This window comes from Struthio camelus, chromosome 8 (assembly GCF_040807025.1).
Source record: "Struthio camelus isolate bStrCam1 chromosome 8, bStrCam1.hap1, whole genome shotgun sequence".
Classification (NCBI taxonomy): domain Eukaryota; kingdom Metazoa; phylum Chordata; class Aves; order Struthioniformes; family Struthionidae; genus Struthio; species Struthio camelus.
Genome location: NC_090949.1, coordinates 4,880,145 through 4,897,690, shown reverse-complemented (window position 1 = coordinate 4,897,690; position 17,546 = coordinate 4,880,145). Strand labels below are relative to the sequence as shown.

At 40.2% G+C, this 17,546-nt stretch overlaps 1 protein-coding gene across 11 annotated transcripts in view; it reads right to left on the bottom strand.

Moving 5' to 3' along the window:
- RABGAP1L (RAB GTPase activating protein 1 like) overlaps nt 1-15,880 on the bottom strand; it is a 251,950-nt gene extending 236,070 nt beyond the window's left edge. For 2 of the 11 annotated variants that reach the window (XM_068951740.1, XM_068951749.1), the window contains exons 1-4: nt 15,621-15,834; nt 15,026-15,111; nt 12,274-12,438; nt 4,742-5,046 (exon numbers count right to left, since the gene is read on the bottom strand). The gene's annotated coding sequence lies outside the window, so the exon portion shown is untranslated. The other 9 variants (XM_068951747.1, XM_068951745.1, XM_068951738.1 and 6 more) reach the window with 9 other exon arrangements.
- Nucleotides 15,881-17,546: the final 1,666 nt, after the last annotated feature.

Below are 17,546 nucleotides of genomic sequence, written 5' to 3'. Positions count from 1 at the left end.
ACCAACTTCTTTCCAGCTGGGAGCTGCTCTGCAGACCTGATAAGACGCAAAAACTTCCCCAAACGTGACCCCAATAGTAAATGTCAATTATTATACAAACCATACTTCTGAAGGGTATTGGTAAATAAGTTCTATTTTCCTAACTAAGACTCTTCAAGAGAATCTCCAGGAACTTTCTGAGGTGAATGTCCAATACAGCTATGTTCAATGTGCAAATTTACATTGAAAACCATAGTCTCTGTTCCCCTCTTTGATCCATACAAGACAATGTGTAAGAACTGAGAGCAAAAAGAGCATTAGGCTAACTTAACTTGAAATCTCAGATGATATCTTACTGTATTTATATACAGTCCTACTTAAATACATAGTTTACTGAAGTGATTTGCATCACATTCTGAGTTGCTGCTTAGGAAACTGGAAACTGAACACGCACTGACAGTTATACACACACAGAAATTACTAAGTATCTTGATCACTGGAATTTTTTTTTTTTTTTTTTTTTTTTTAGAAAAGCATATCAAAACCATGCACTACCATATTTCTCATCCTCATGAGCTTGCTAACACTAGTAAGAGAGATATACTTCCTCCAGAAAGCTAACCAATGCTTCAAATACACAAAGCTTTACTTTTCAATGCTTTTTGACTCAAAGACTAAATGACCTTATAAAATTATTTATTACACGTATGTTGTATATTGTATGCTGAAGCAGCACAGCTACTCATACTCCCAAAACCTTTTTCTTTTCTATTGACTGGGTGCAGAAAAAAATCCTAAATTTCATAACTTTTTTTGGTTTAATCTCACTAACATCATCAGCACTGGAATTTCATCCTTAATCTCAATTTCTCTTAGTGTAATCTTTATCAGAGAAGCTAAGTACCTATTGTTTGCACTAACTACTGATTTACTATCCATGAATTCTTTCCAGTGTCTTGTGTCTGGCAGTAAAAGTATATGTTAAGCACACTGGGGGGGGGGGGGGGGGGGGGGAGCATGTACTTAGCTTACTAGTATTGTTTTCTAAGAGAAAATAAATCTAATAAGAAGAGATGACTGCTTTATCAGTTCACTTTAAAAAATAAAAATGTTGTTTCTTCTGGTTTCCATGGGGGGGGGGGGGAAAAAAAAAAGGACCATACGATTAGAAAGTAATCCCAGAGCTTACTTTGGCAACACTGCCACCTCTGTGAAAGCAAACTTCTACCATGTACGGCAACAGCAAATAATTGGCCTACTCTGGAGAGCAGACTCTTTAATTGTTGGAGTAGGTGCCTAGATACAGAGATTCTGCAGACTGTTTTCAAACATCAGTCTTATGCTCAAGGAATAAAAGTTTAAGAAAAACAGAATCAAGAGAAAGCTGCATACATAAGAAAATGTCTGTTCTCCCTCAAAAACATACTACATCCCTAGCCATTAAAAGGATGCTAACCAGTGCTTTTTACCAAACCATATTATAAAAAACACTTTAGCATTCATAAAGGAGAGAAACAACTTCCCCGACTTGAAGCTTTGGATTATGTATAAACCACTTAAACATTACGAAGATGCACAGTTTGGAGTCGTTCAGGGAAAAATACTGTTCTTATTCATCTTAACTCTAAGGCCATTAGGGTGAAGAGCCCTTCCGAAGGAAGGGAAGGCACGTGGCACTGCAGTATGTCTCAAGCAAGGAAGAACCTGACATTTACAGCCAAAGAAGCTCCATGCCGCTAACCTTCTCTTGAGCAGAGATTATCAGTCACTGCAAGACAAAGGTAAGGGAGAAGCAAATTTAAAAACAAAATAAACGCACAGAGCTGAACTCCTAAAATTCATAGGCTGACGGGGCCATCAAGAATACTAGATGAAAAACCAGTCCAGGTTTATGACAGAATATCAAAGTAAGCTCCTAATTATAAAAGTAGCCCCCACTTAACATGGGTACTTTCTTCTTCTCAAAGCCCACCACTTTCAAAAAAAAAAAAAAAAAAAACCACACACCATTCAGGACAAGCTACACCTTAAACAAAATAGAGTTTAAAAAGAGGTTTAGGGGGTTTATTTTTAAAAAGAAACAATTATTCAGGTCTAAGATTTGTTCACACACAGAAGTTAAAAAGGTGTGAAAAACATCAGCTGAAGAACAAAATTACCACACTAGCGTATATGCCTCCTACTGACACATTAATTTAATCCATACTGCTTATAAATTTAACTCATGCAAGCTAATCCAATTAAAGTGTTCAAACAAAAAACCTTCTCCTCCCCGGTCCCCTTCCACCAAGTACACCTTAAAAAAAAAAAAGAGCGTAAAATTAGAGGGCTTCTCCTCCTCTAAAGATGTTACCAGGGTTTATGCATATCTTAGTAACAAAGCAGCACCTATATGCCAAGTTCCAGCAAATGAGCTTACTAGATAGGCTAGGAGAATTTCACACAACTACATGGAGCAGAGTAACTCATCCTGTTGCAAAGATAAAACAAAGCAAGCAATGAAAATAAAGTAACTCTGCAGTAAGCCTTCACAACGCTTCCCTGTCACCAAGTAAACACTACCATTTAGTTTCGTTAGCCAGTGATTCATTTTTAACTTTGGAAAACATGAGGTAGTGGCAAAGAATATCTAATTTTTCTCAGCTGAAGTTTGACAAGGTAGAACTTAGGTTTCTTATGTTGCTCACTGCTACACGCTGCTTACACAGGCAGCATTCAAATTCAATCCGAGTGTTAGCTGATTTTACTGAAGAATATATTTTTATTCTAGAGGAAAGCAACAGCATAAGAGAACTGTTTATTTTAAAAAGACTACTTCATGTTTTAATCCTTAATAGGAAGGATAACACTGTCAGCCTAATTTAGCCTGTTTAACCACCTCTCTGTTAAACAGATTGAATGTTTCAACCAGGTATTTTCTCCACGAGCTGTTATTTCCAATCAAAATTACATGATGCAATGCAAAAGAGACCATATGGAGAAGCAGTATGATATAACGCAGTAGTGATCCCGGATGCCAATCTTCCTCCTTTCCAAATCAGTGCATTTTAAAGAGTCACTTCCGACATCACTGAAACACAAGGGAAATCTTGTCTTGTTGCCTGGCACTGACCGACTTCAGCGTTAGCAAAATCTTTATTCTTCAGAGTCAGAACCGTGAGCTACAACAATTGTTCTCTTGATATTTGCAACTTGCATTTGGGGAATATGAGGTTTTGCAGATTTAACTTGCAACGTTTTGCTCTTAACCACAGAAGCTACCTTTGTACCATCTAACCATAGACAACGTAGTCACTATTTCTCTTAACGTTTCTCAAGAAGAATTAAACTGTGGATAATCCTACATTGCACAGTGGGATGGACTAGATAATGTTTCATGACCTCTTCTATTTTCTTTAGTTACTTTTTCTTACATCTCACATCTTTCATTCTAACGGTTGTCAAACGTAATCACGAGGGTTGTAAATTAATAGCCACACCAGACATCTATTGTATTATTCAGTCACGTATCTTCAAAATTGCAAAGACTATGAGTTTTGAATTGACAGCTATCTAGACTACTACTGCTTTTGTATTAAAATCATCTGAATGGTGTACCCAAGAATTCATAAGGGATAAAAACGTCCTTTACAATAGAAAACAAAACTAAGCCTCTCACTAAAAAAAAAAAAAAAACACCACACACACACACTGCCCATAGAAGTTTGTACTTTAAATCCTTTAGGATCCAAACTAAGATCTTAAATTGTTATTACCTGCAAATTTAAATATTCAAGTATAATATGGAAAGATGAAGTGAGAAATCATAGTTTAAATTTTAAAGACAGCTTAACTGGAAGCGAAACCTCCTTAAAGTAACAATGACTGCTTTAAATTCAGAAACCGGAATATATGTCATAAAGGTGTACATGACAACTATAAACAACAGGAAACAGCCCTCTTGTCAAGTACTGCCTGTCTTGGCCCTCTGTATGATCAAGTGTAGTGCTGTAAAGAGCATTCTTATTTTCATTTGAACAGTAAGTCATTAACAACAACTGCACGCCAGAAGAAATTTGCTGGCATTTCACATTCATAGGGCAAGTTATTATAAAAATATTCTGAGATGTAGTTCTACTGCTAGTTTCAAAGGTCTTAATAGGATATAAAAAAAAAAGAAAAAGATAATGGAAATTCATAAAATAAAATTCTTTCCTTCATAAAAAAATGATCTTCCACTTGTAAGACGAAGGTAGTAAGCAGGTAACCAGATACACCTAGCAATACACATTCCGATTTCCACCTACTCATATCAGAATAAAAAAAATAGGTATTCTTCACTTTCTGCTTGTTCCATTTTCAGTCTGAAGAATCAATACAATTTGCTTACATCATCAATCCAGATGAGAAAAAAGCTTCCTCGCAACATGCAGATCAGCATTAATGTGTTTCAAAGTACCCCAAACCCTTCTAGGAATTGGTATGAGATGTGGATATGAAAGTTTCTGAAAGGTGGATACCAAAGACTAATGATTACTTTCCTTAATTAACATGAAGTATTACATTTGTTATGGCAATGTATTCTTTAGGAGGATTTGCGTGCGTGATGAACTAACTCAACTAATCAAATCATTCCAAATCCATTCGGTACTTCAAGGCAGAACAACTGCCTGTAAAGGCAGTGTTAAAACTGGCTGACCTCTATATAAAAGCCCATTGATTCACAGATAATGAAATGTTAAGAACATGTTATAATTGTGACCAAAAAAATTACCTGACTTACAGGAAGAATGCTTCAAAGCCGTATGATCCTGTATCTGATAATCACATAAAAAAGATGTTTGTATTGTATCCCCTGAAGTTATCTTCAGATTGTAACCTAAGAGCAGTCAAACCTCGAGGAGTCCAAATCCGTCACACACATACACAGCTTGTACTGACAGAGGGCTTCTGTCAGAGGACATCTGTTCTGCTCATGTTTGAGCTGGATTTTCAGAGGATGCTATTCATAAGGTTCCCTTCCAAAGATTTTTTCATCCCAAGCCCTAGAAAGCTTCAGTATTGCTCAGTATTTCCTCCACAGACTACCTATAACGAGAAAGGAGAAAGGGAATATACACGCATGCCCTTCTTCCAAAGCACAATTTCTCTTCTTTCATCTCAGAAACACATAATCATCTGGATTTGTTTGCCTCCTAACGGACTAAAGAAAATACTTACTCCAAAAAAGATTAAAACTCAAGCAATCAAAAGACAGAAAGGATCTTTTAATTACCCTATCCTACATTCTTGTTTTTAAAATTCCTTTAAATAGCTAATAAGCACATCTCATGATATCACACAGAAGGCTTCCATAAAAAGGCACCTTTAACCAGTGATCACAAGAAAGAAAGATTCCCTGTAGGTAAATTAATCTGGGGCTGCCAAAGAGTAGTTTTTGGTTTTTGTAGCTTTCTTCTAGTAATCAAATCTGATAAGTAGATATGCTTTACAGGGTAAATATGTTAAAGACCTCAGGACAAAAAGACTTCTCACATCTTTCTCATAGTGAAACTAACCATTATTGGGCTCAAAGAAAAATATTTCAAAATATTTCTGTATAAACAAACTTAGACTCTCAGGCAGATCACCTTTAATTATCTAGGTCTTATGCATCGCACTTACTCAATTTAATGATTCTCATGAATTATGTTTGGTGCTACTCTCTGGCTAAGCTAGACCTGTCTATGATATCATAGAATAAGATCTTGTTGGGGAAAAAATGTCTTAAATAATACAGTACAGTTATCACCAACAACTACAATAAGAAAAACATTGCAAAAATCTATTACAGGACTTGTACTAGTTTCCACGATGCAAGCATCCTGTCTAACATTCCCCCAACAACCATGAACAAAAGCAGTATTTCCCTGTTGGAATTTAAGTGCTATATTGATAAAATTGAAAAAAACGATTGAGAAAATTCACATATCTGCATAAAAGAAAAAACTCTCAGGAGCCAAAAAGCTGAATCTCTAATTGCTATACCTTAAAAACAAAAGTCTCTATCTCTCAAAGTCGAAGATAGCTTTCCAAATACAAGCATACTGTACTACGGGTTTCAGCACAACTGATACATAGTTATAGTGAAATGTAGATATCACAGCTTACTATCAATATGTACAGACCACATACAGCCTCTATGAAACCTCCTCACTTCTGGAAGCAAAAGGAGGAAGCTACAGCAGCTAATCTAAAACATAAAACTTACAGCTGTTTGAAGAAGTTTAATAGCGAAGTCTCTCTGTTAAATTACAGTAAATCATACACTTCCCATACCAATATTTTCAACATGCTACCTTTGCCTCCATTAAGGGGAAGTTTTAAATTATGAGGTTCCTAAACACAGTACGAGTTAAGGAAACAACAAATACGCACTTGAGAGACCGTAAAACTGCAGGAACTAACAAAGGCGGGCTATCCCAAGCAAATTCAGAGCCAAAGTGTTAGAATGGATACAGCTGACACCTCAAGGGAAAAGGGAGAGCAAAGGGGAAAACAAGATCTTACCTAACCACCATTTCGTTTATGCTGATGCTGAAGTTTATACCCCAAATTAACACTTTCATTTTTAAGTCATACTTTACTTCTGATAATTACAAAGGCAAAAATTAAAGAGGGGCCAGGACACACAGACTTTTTTTTAAAATGAATCGGTTATACTAGAGATGTAACCTCTCAAGGGCATCTCAGCAATCTGTTTGTCTATAATCCCAACGTAACCAACTTTTACACTTGTGATTCAACTATGCAATAAAAGGACAATATCAATAACTACTCTGATCTCCATAAATTTGTTTTGGCAAGACGTGGTGTAAGATACATTCATAAGCATCACCCATGTCTTTCCAAGCTCACAAAAGCCAATAACCCATGGAACAAGTAAATCATTTTCAACACAGGAAATCCATACCCAAAATACAAAGCGCAACCTAGATTAGCATCAGCATTCTGCCATACATCCACATCAAAGCTCAGTCTTTCACAAACCCAACAAAGCATCCAAACCCTACCAACGCAAAGATTAAAATTCAGGTGTTCAGAAGCCTCAGCAAAACAGGTGGTTTAACTGCACATCTATACATAATAAGAAAGGAAGCTTATTATGGAACCCCACATGAAGTTATTTGTGGAAAACATACAAAATAGCACTACTACTTTTTCCATGCTCCAATTCACAATGTGACCCCTGGAGCTCGCTTACTACCAGAAAGAACAAAAGGCAGAATTAAAGAGGCCAAGAAGAGAAACCAGGAGGGTAGGCTGGAAGAAGTGTCACTTATATATGACTTATTATACCTTTCATCTATGCACTCTAATAGTGCTTAGGCTCCTAACAAAAAACAGATATTAACTTACATTTCAGTCTGATCCACTACAGTCAGCCTCACTTTGTGATGTCCCAATATGATGAAAGAAAAGAATAATCAGAAAAGGGAAGTTATAAGGGGCAGGGAGTCAGAACAACAGACCCAGGAAACCCAAGGGAAGCTTCTAATCACATGGGGAACTTCAAAGTTCATATTGGCCTTTTGGGGCCTGGCAAAGTATTTTCTTGGACATTTTGATCAACTCTTTCCCCTCTCCCCCACAATTCTTATACATACCTATAGAAAGAAACAGTAACAATTATCCAAAACAAGGCTAAATTATTTCTTGAGTTTTCTATTGTCCTTAGTCACTTCCATTCTTTAGTCCTGTTTCCTCAAATCATTAAACCATTAATCATCAAGTTCTCTTATCTCCAAGAAGAATTCTAACTAACAGTTCTCAATTTCTTGCATTTTTTTCCTTGCTGCAAATAATGAAAGTATACGCCGGAGAACAAAACAAAACAAAGGGCAAGGGGGTAGAATTTCTTCCTCTGCCGCAGGCACTTCAAATGGCTCAGCCTAAATCACATAATCTAAGACAAAATTCTAGACATGATAAAAGACTAAAAAGCAGGCTACTATAAAAAAGTGTCAGTTTGAAATGTGCAAACACTCTGAACAGAGGAAAAATATATGAGTGTGTTACTTAAGTACAAAGAAAAACACTCCATATTATTTTTATGCACAAAACTGACATGACCTAAACAGGAAGTTCAGCTATACTTGAATTAAAAGCACAGCTACTTCACTCAGTTCAGCACCCTGCAAACACAAAGGTTTAAGAATCACTTATCACTGATTCTAATCATGGGAAATGTGATCACCCGGAAAAGCCTTAAACATACAAAATAACCATCTCCAATTGCTACTTAACAGCCAAAGACAAATATATTATATCCTTCAACCTGTTAAAAGTCACCAAACTATACTTGGAACCTTTTAACAGCTTGAGGCAATTTCGACTTTCACCGTTTTCATAAAGTTTCTCATCACAATAGCAGTAAAATCCTCTGTACGAAGATCTGTTTATGACGTTCTCTTCAAGGAAGGCCATAAAGTTTATTTATTCTTTTAAAGAATGTCATAGCACATTTACTAGGATTTATAGATGATTGCGATGATATAATTAAGCTGCAATGAAACAGGAGACACTGAAGAAAACCAGGAAAGGTTTTCTAGTATGCCACGGAAGCATCATTACGTTGTCCATGCCAAAAATTATCAAAACATCAACAGATGTTCTTAGCAGAAGATTTTAGACACAGGACATCTTCTCTCAGGGAAAAAAGAAGAAAGAAAGAAAAAAAGAAGAGAAAGCACACTGGAGAACTCATGGAATGCTAGAGAAATTGGCAATTATCCACAAAGTTGGCCAAGAGAAAAAACAAAGAGAAGTGTAACTTCAAGACTATTCCATAACTGGTAAATAAGTGTCCTCCGCAGTTTTCCTTCCTGGAAACTTCTATCATACAGTTACACCTTGCAATACAAAACCTGCCATAGAGAAGTCATGGTAAAGAAGGAGTAAAAGCATACAATGTAAGAGACATTCTGACAGTTGTACTTGCCTGCCAAAAAAGACCCAGTAGGTCATGAATGATAAGTTACTCAAAATTGATTCCTTACATTAAAAGCACTACTACAACAGAAGTTTTAGAGCAAGTACCAAGAAAGGATTTGGTTGTCTGTTACGTTCACCACCGTTCCATTCTTCACCTATGTCTCTCACCTAATATATCAGGTTGAGCAAGTCACTTCACCCTTCTATTCCCCTCAGCCCACAAGCAATACAGAAATCAAACTCAGCTTCTTAGTAAATAGCCTTCAAGATCTTTTCTTAGATTCATTCACTGACTGTATTCCTACTGTAACTGATAATTTACTGATTCTTTAAAAGATATCTATTTTCCTTTCTCTGTCCTTTGGCTTTTTTTTCTTCTTTTTCCCTATTTAGAAAATGTTGGGAAAGACTAATAAAAATTTGAGCAGTGAAGTCATGGAGTTGTCCACCAGCATTAGCAGCAAACTTTCCTATATGACTTTGCCAGTAGACTAACATGAAAGGTCACATTCAAAAGGCTAATGCAAAGATTGCAATTTTACTGTTAACTATAGGATTTACTGAGGGTATTTTTGTATGGAAATGTAACTCCGCTTGAATATCCTTCCACTATTTTCAAATATTAGAAATTAAGACAGATCTCCCAAACACGTGAAAAAAAACGCATTTCTAGGCCAACTGGATACAAAAGACGTATTCAAACACTAGCAGCTAGACCAGTAACTGACTTACCTTAGTTTATAACCATAGCTCTACGTTGGTGCTGTTAGGTCAATGAAAGCACAGCAACAGAAACCAAAATACTTACACAAGTTGAGAAATTGTAGACAATCTCAAACATATGTAGAGAGTTTAAACCAAGAAGCTTGTTTCAAACTGCTTGCAAAGAACATAACTCACCAACTCTCACAACTAACTTGTTTTTCCTCAAATAATTGAGAAAACAAAGTCCAAGATAACAACTGAGACACTGAATGAAAACATGAAATAACTCAAATCGATCCGCCTACACACCTTTAAAATGGTCCAGTTTCCAAAAATCTTGTTTTATTCCAATGTTTGCTAAAATGGATTTATGCATCAACAGAAAACCATAAAATGAATTCCGATTTAAAAGACTAACACACTGATTGCATGAAGTTAAATGTTAATTCAACCATCTCGCTGCTAAGTATCAACATCTCATTTTATTTACAACGCACAAAAAAAAGGAAGGGCATACACTGAAGCTGTAAATTTCTACCTGGAATTAATGATTTTAGTTACGTCAAAAATATTTAAGGTGTGGCTCATATTTCTCATTGTTGTGTCTTGTCTGTGAAAACCAGCACTCAGCTGGAACTAAAACTAACAAGGGATGAAAGGCAAGAAGAAAGGGCTCCTGTACCAGTAGCAAAAGGAAAGCTAAGGAAAAAGTTAGCCCTCTGCTCAATGGGGCAGGAGACCTAGTGACAAAGGAAACTGAAAACTCAATGCCTTTTTTGCCCCAGTTTTCCCTGGCAAAGTCTGCCCTCAAGCCTCCGAAGCCCCTAAGCCTACTAACAAACCCCGCAGGAGTGAAGGATTACTCACAAAGGAAGACGATGGAGTTCAGGAGCACTTCAACAAACTGCAGTTACACAAGTCCATTGGACCAGAAGGGATGCACCTGAGAGTCCCGAGGGAGCTGGCCAGTGCCACTGGGAGGCTACTCTCTTTCACTTTTTTAAAGTTTATGAGACTGGGGGAGATTCCTTATGACTGGAAAACAGATGAACATCACATCCATATTCAAGCAGGGCAAGAAGAAGGAGCCAGGTAACTACAGGCCTCTCAGCCTAACCTCAGTCCATGAGATGATTAAGGAGCAAATCCTCCTGGAAGCTATTACTAGGAGAACAAGAAGGAGATTGGGAACAGCCAGCCTGGATCTACTAACGACAAATCGTGCCTAATCAACCCAACAGGTTTCTACAATAAGATGACTGGCTCAGTGGATGATGGAAGAGCAGAGGACACTGTTCATCTTAATTTTAGCAAGGCCTTCAACATAGTCTCCCGTAGTCTTTCTGTAGCCAAAATGGTGATATAAGGAGACTAAGGGACAAGAAAGCGGTTGGGAAATTGGCTGGACTGCTGGGCTCAAAGGATAGCTATCAGCAGTACTAAGCCCAACTGGCAGCCAGTTACAATAGTATCTCTTAGGCATCAACACTGAGGCCAGTAGTGTTTAAAGCGGTTATCAACGACTGGGACAACGGGATAGAGCGCACTTTTAGCAAGTTTGCTAACACCATCAAACTGGACAAAGTAGTCAATAGCAGGGCTGCTATTCAGAAGATCCTGCACAGGCCGGAGCAACGCACGGACAGGAACCCCATGAAGTTCAACAAAGACAAGTGCCGAGTCCTGTAGCTGGGACAGAATAACCCCATGGGACAATACAGGCTGGCGGCTAACCAGATATTAAGCATCTTTTGCAGAAAGGTACCTGGAGGTCCCAGTGGACAGAAAAGTTGACATCATCAGCTGCGTGCCCTTGCAGCAAAGGTGGCCAAGCACATCCCGAGCTGTTTTAGCAGCAGTCCAGCCAGGGAAGTGATACTTCCCCTCTATTCAGCACTTGCGAGACTGCATTTGGAGTCCTGTGTCCAGATTTGGGCTCCTCAGTGCAAGACAAAGATGTACCAGAGCAACTCCAGCAGCAGCCACTAAGCTGGTCAGAGGGCTGGAGCACACGATGTACAATGTGAGACTGGGGGAAGTGAGTTTGTTCAGCCTGGAAAAGAGAAGGCTCACAGGAGACCTTATAGCTGTCAACTATCTAATGGAAGGGTGTAGAAAAGTCAGAGCCGGACTCTTCCGGATGGTACACAGTGACAAGAGGCAACAGACACAAGCTGGAAAGGAAATTCTGATGAGCTTACACAAGAAAATTCACTGTGGGGTGATCAAACATAGGAACAGGTTGCCCAGAGAGACGGTAAGGTCCAGGGCAACCTTATCCAAGTCAGTTTTGCTTTAAGCAAGGGGTTAGATTAAATGATCTTCAGGAGTCCCTTTCAACCTAATTATCCTATCATTCTATTTCATAAAATTTCATTTAGCAAATCTTGTATCATCTATTTCTACACATATAGGAGATTTTAGTTGTCCTGTGCTTATAGTAAGCACGCATCCGATGGGGTACACAACAGCGTAAACATCCCTTATCCACTCGCCATTAGAACTTCTTTCCTTTTTACTGTCTTGCTTCCAATGAGTCCCCCATAACGAGAGGCAAACGTTTTCAACACCAGAACTGTCTTATACTTTTAAGCTCATTTAGTCTAAAACAAACAAACAAACAAAAAAAAACCATACCTCCTTTGATATCCTGATTCATGTCTGAGGGAGGATAAGATCAGGAACGTAGAAGGCAGTGACCCATCCTGCTTTGTGGTAAAAACTTTAACATTTCCCCTGTCCGCTTAAAAACGTTAGAAAGACCTCTGTCCTTGCTGTTCTTTCCAAAGAACAGGAAAAGACCTGCCAAAGGAACAATACAAAGAGTTTTCCCACATGGGCCTTACTCATCTCTCACAGTAATCAATTTAACTAAGCAGACTTGGAAACTGATTTTATTTATTCATGTATCATTTATAAATATTCATACATATACATCTACTAAAAAAAAAAAAAAACTACTTTTTCCTCTCTCAATGTCACCATGTTCCCTCTTGGGACACTGCTGACATGAAAATTAAGTAAGCGCCTTAAAAATCCATGAAGGTGTTTTCTACTAATATGTACAAATGTTCTGTTTTTTTTTTAATTAAGAATACAGTAAAACGTGAACAAATACATTTCAAACTCTTTTCCAATACTTCAAGCTTCATTTATGAACCATGACACTGTCAAAAACAGAGAGTCATGTCAGTGATCCAGGTTACAGTAATGGCTCCTTTCATAGTTATACCAGTATAACAAACAGAGTAAGGTGAAGGCAGAAACAAAGCGCCAGAAAGCAGGAGTTTCAAAAACCACATCTTAGGAAAACATACTTGAGAACATCTTAATCTCCATTAAAAGGAGAACTCCATCAACCTTAATGTCTACATTTGACATGTACATTTTAATTTCCACTTAGCAGCTGTAATAAGAAGGTCAATATTAAAATTCATGGAGAAAAACAGAGCTATTACAGGAAAGATGAGTATACCTGGCAGTCAAAAGAGAAATGAAAGGCTTAGAGTTGTGATTTGACAGAATTATGTATCTATCTAAGAGTGCTGCTATACCAAGTTCAAAAGAGTCAATATGGTATATCAGTCCTCTGAGCGCATAAAATGAGTATAATCTAATGACAAATTAATGTAGCCTGGAAATAAGAGGAAGGTTTTATCATTAAGATTAATCAGGTTTGGAATAGCCTTCCAGTTACAGCAATTATAATAAAAATTACAGCTGATTCTGTCTAAAGTAGAGCTCAGTAAGTTTACAAAAGCTTCTATCTAACAAAACGCCCAGACGGTTCCTCGCAATTAATGAATCAAACACAGTCTACAGAGAAGACAAGATGAACATGCAAAGGAAAGAATATGAGAAAACCAAAGATCCTACCATGGACTAACAGGGAAAACAAAAAAAAAAAAAAAAGGAAATAGAGGTGGTCCTATAAGGAAGTAGTAGCCCATTTAACACTGCTGACAACAAAAGAACAGACAAACGATACCATGACTCTATGATCAACATAAGCCAGTACTGATAGCAAAGCGCTTCTACCACCCTCACTATCATTTGCTTCCTTCAGAAGTGGCATAAGCCAATCAAATATACAGGGTAGCTTTTAGCTGCAGGGACTTCTCAAGTTAAGTTACACTGATCATAAAACCATGACCCAGATAAGCATATCACCCATCGTAGTTTGCTCGACTATAACAAGACTGCAGTTAAGCCCTCCTCTCTAACAACACGCTTCTTCCTCCTTCAGATTGAGACAGTGTGACCAAGCAAGGAAGCCAGTTCAGGAAGTTGTTCTAACTGAAAAGTAAATCAGAGATGGGAAAGAAAGAAAGAAATAGTACTACTTTTTGACCAGATTAGCTCTCTTAACAAACTCACTTCCGGGCTGCGTAGGTTCTGTTGGTGGCACAAGGGAAGAAGCAGCTACAACTCAGACTAGCTTCAATTGTACCTGAAGTACACACCAGGAAGATGGATTCCACAGAAAGCCACATTATGCCCTGGATCTTTCTGCAATCCTGTTCTTAACATCACTAAATCTTAATCTGTGAATCATTGTTTAGAGTGGATGCTATTTTTAACCAAGCATTACTGCATTTCTCTGTAACTATCTTAAAGAAAATGCTGCAGAGGGGAGTACTTCAGGTAATTCCCAGATCTAGCTTCAGTTCTTACAATACTGAAACTAATTTGTGTTTACAACACATAACTATATTTGCAGTCCATTTAAGTGTAAACGGCAAACTAACCTCTTCTTAGTATCATATAATCCGTATACACAAACAATATTGGCTACACTCCTACTTGAAACCCTAGACGCATGCTTAATTTGCAGAACTAATTTTATACACCCAGTAACTTTACGCACAGTTTGGAGCATTAGTCAGTCTGAGGGACGCTCAGAATTTAGCCTACATCGAAGGGATTCAGGCAGGCAAGGCCACGCTACCTTGCACGGATTTACAGGGAGAACATGGTGCCTGTAAAACCAACAGCTCTTCTGGGAGACAGGAAATACAGTCACCCTTTACCAAAGTTTTATTTGGAAAGTCACTAACATTGTGAGACTACAGCTTGACAGTGAGAGACAGAAGCTGTTTACCTAGGTGAACTACTTTGGGGGGGTTTTTTTTGGCTGGGTTTGTTTCCGTTTTGAAGAAGAGTTGATGCTTTACATCTTTTCTTCCTCTCCTAAACAAAAGAGCTGATGCAAGCAAAATCCCAGACAAAGACATGTGATAAGTTATGATTAATTTATAAGGTAATCAAAAACAAGCAATCTTAGCAACGCAGTCTTGTAAAAGCGACAGTAAGAGCAAAGTACATGTCACACTTCAGAAACATAAATGAGCAAACTCGCCAAGCGCGTTTAATTCAGAGTGCCACATACCTGCTTCGGATGGCTTCAGCAGCTTTTTGAGCACTCTGCCCGAAAACAAGGATTTCTGGAGCAGATTACAGCGACGGATGGCCTAACTGTAGAAGGGGATTTAAAAATAAAAAATAAAAGTGGAGGAGCCTCAGCCATGTAAACCGCACCGATTTAGGCCACTGCTTTGCTAGTTTTGGCATTTGGGAAGTGACTTCACTTTTCCTCAGAGGGAGGCGGAAGGCGAGGGAACCCTCCCATAACCCTGACTCTTCCCTCGACGCGGAAACAACTTTATCTGTTACATACCCGGCTCCGCTCCTCCCAAAGCGGCACTGCCCCAGCGCCAGCCGCAGCCAGGGACCTCCCCGCGCTGGCGCGCACCACGGCAGCCCCTCCTGCCCCCTCCGCGGCGCCAGGGGCCGGGCCGGGCCGGGCCGGCAGCCGGCGGCGGGGGGGAGCGCCGCGGGTCGGCCGAGCTGCCGGACCGTGACACGGGGGCGAAGGAGGGGGCGGCCCGGCGGCGGCTCCCCCCGCCGCGGCCTCCTGCGGGAGCGGCGGCGCCTTCCTCCCGCCTCGGCGCCTCCCGAGCCCCCCCCCCCCCGGCGCCCCTCACCCAGCGCCGACGGAGGAGGCCCGAAGGCGGCAGCGCCCCTCTCCCCGGCGGCAGCCCAGCCGACTTGCGCTCCCTTCCGGCGCGTCCCCGTCCGGCTCCGCCAGCAGCTCCGGGGGCAGCGGCAGCGGGCGGAGGAGGCGATGGAGGGGGGAGGCCGGGCGAGAGCGGCGCAGCCGCCTCAAGGCCGGGCGAGCGCCGTCCACATTCCGGCGGCGGCTGGATGGCGGCGCGGGCGGGGGCGCGCGCGCGCACCGCCCCCCTCCCCCCCCCCAACCGCTGCCGCGGCGACCGTTGGGCAGAGCGCGGCGCGAGCGCGGCGGCCGTTAGCCCGCGCGGCGCCTCAGGCCGCGGCCGGGCCGAGGGCGCCTCGGAGCCGGGCCCGCGGCCGTCCCCGTTGGGTTGGGTTGCCAGCCAGGCACCAAGTCAGTTCGTGAATATCCAAGGGTAGCCCTAGCCTCGCGCGAGTGCTAGTGTTAGTGAACAAACAGGCATCTGGTTTAGAAAACGTTTCTTTTCAGCCCCTTAGAAATGATCCAGCTCGCGGAACTGCTGACTCGTAAACGCGTAAAAAATCTCCACTAGGACGATAAGGAAAGTGACCTACAAATCGTGGTGATCTTTTACAAGATTTTTTTTTTTTTAGTTTGCTTTTGATTTGGAACCCCGTCTCCCTTAGCTTTAGATTGTATCTGTTTACGTGCGGTGTTTCTGTGTGGCTAAATAGTTAATATTTACTAAAGAAACGCGTATGTTTAAATAAATATCAGCACCGTTTATATCTAAACAGTGAAAGGTTGTCCTGTCGGTTTCTTTCCTCTTTTTTTCGCCGTGTGTGTGAAACAAATTACATTTAAATTAACCACATAACTTACACAGCTGGCCTGGGCTCTTTCCAGTTCTGATGTGGCTCAGCAAAACGCTCAGGAACGTCGCGCTCCGGCGTTCAGTAATTATTTCCCTGCGTGAAGGACGGTGGGCTGTGTCTGGTTAACCTGGGCCAGCAGGACCCCCCGTCCTGGCACCCCTTTTGTACGTTTTCTTGTCGCTCGCCTTATCACAAATATTCCAGTTATTTTTATCAGACCGTAGGGCTCCGATAAACCAGAAGAGCGTCTAGCAATAAGAAAAATTAAGGGAGAGGAGGTGAAAGATTATAAGGGGTATTAGCATTATCAGAGGAACAGCATGAAACAAAAAGTTTGTCTGCCATTGAACTCAGGTGCTGCAGATTTATGTAGAAATATAGATAATAGAAGGGACTGAAAGTCATATTTCATAATACAAATTATGAGCTAATTGTCATAACTGGTTATTGTTACGGGCAAGTACGGTCTGCTCAGGAAGCGTAGGTAGGAGAAAAGGAACACAGTGAGCCATAGAGCTACTGCAAGGGCTTGGATAACGATAAGAAGAAGGAAGGGAAAAGACCGGTGTCACAGTAGAGACCCGTCAGTGACCAGCAGACCAAGAGGATCAAGTGCGTGGTGCTTTATTTGAATAAATTCATCCAAAGCATAGGCACTGGCAAAAGTGAGAGAGGTTAACTACCATGAACTCAAGAGTTGGTGTGCAAAACCTCACAGCAGCAAATCTAAGGAAAATTACACTCAGGAAAGTTAGCAGTTTCCAAAAGAATCGATACTAAGGCTGCAAAACAGACTATCCCCATGAGAAGAAGCCAGCAAGAGAAGAGATGGCTAAATCTAAACCATTGCAGTGGCTTGTACCGCTTGAAAGAGATACACAAAAGCAGAAGCTAGGTTAAACGAAGACCAACTACAGAAGGTCTTAATGTTGTAGTATGAAGGGAAACATCCCAAAAGGCTAACATACAAAATGAGCTAAAACTATCAAAGAGCTGTAGAGCATAACAACGAAAAGCTTATATAAAAGGTGATCTGAAAGAACTGATCTGCTCTCAAGTGG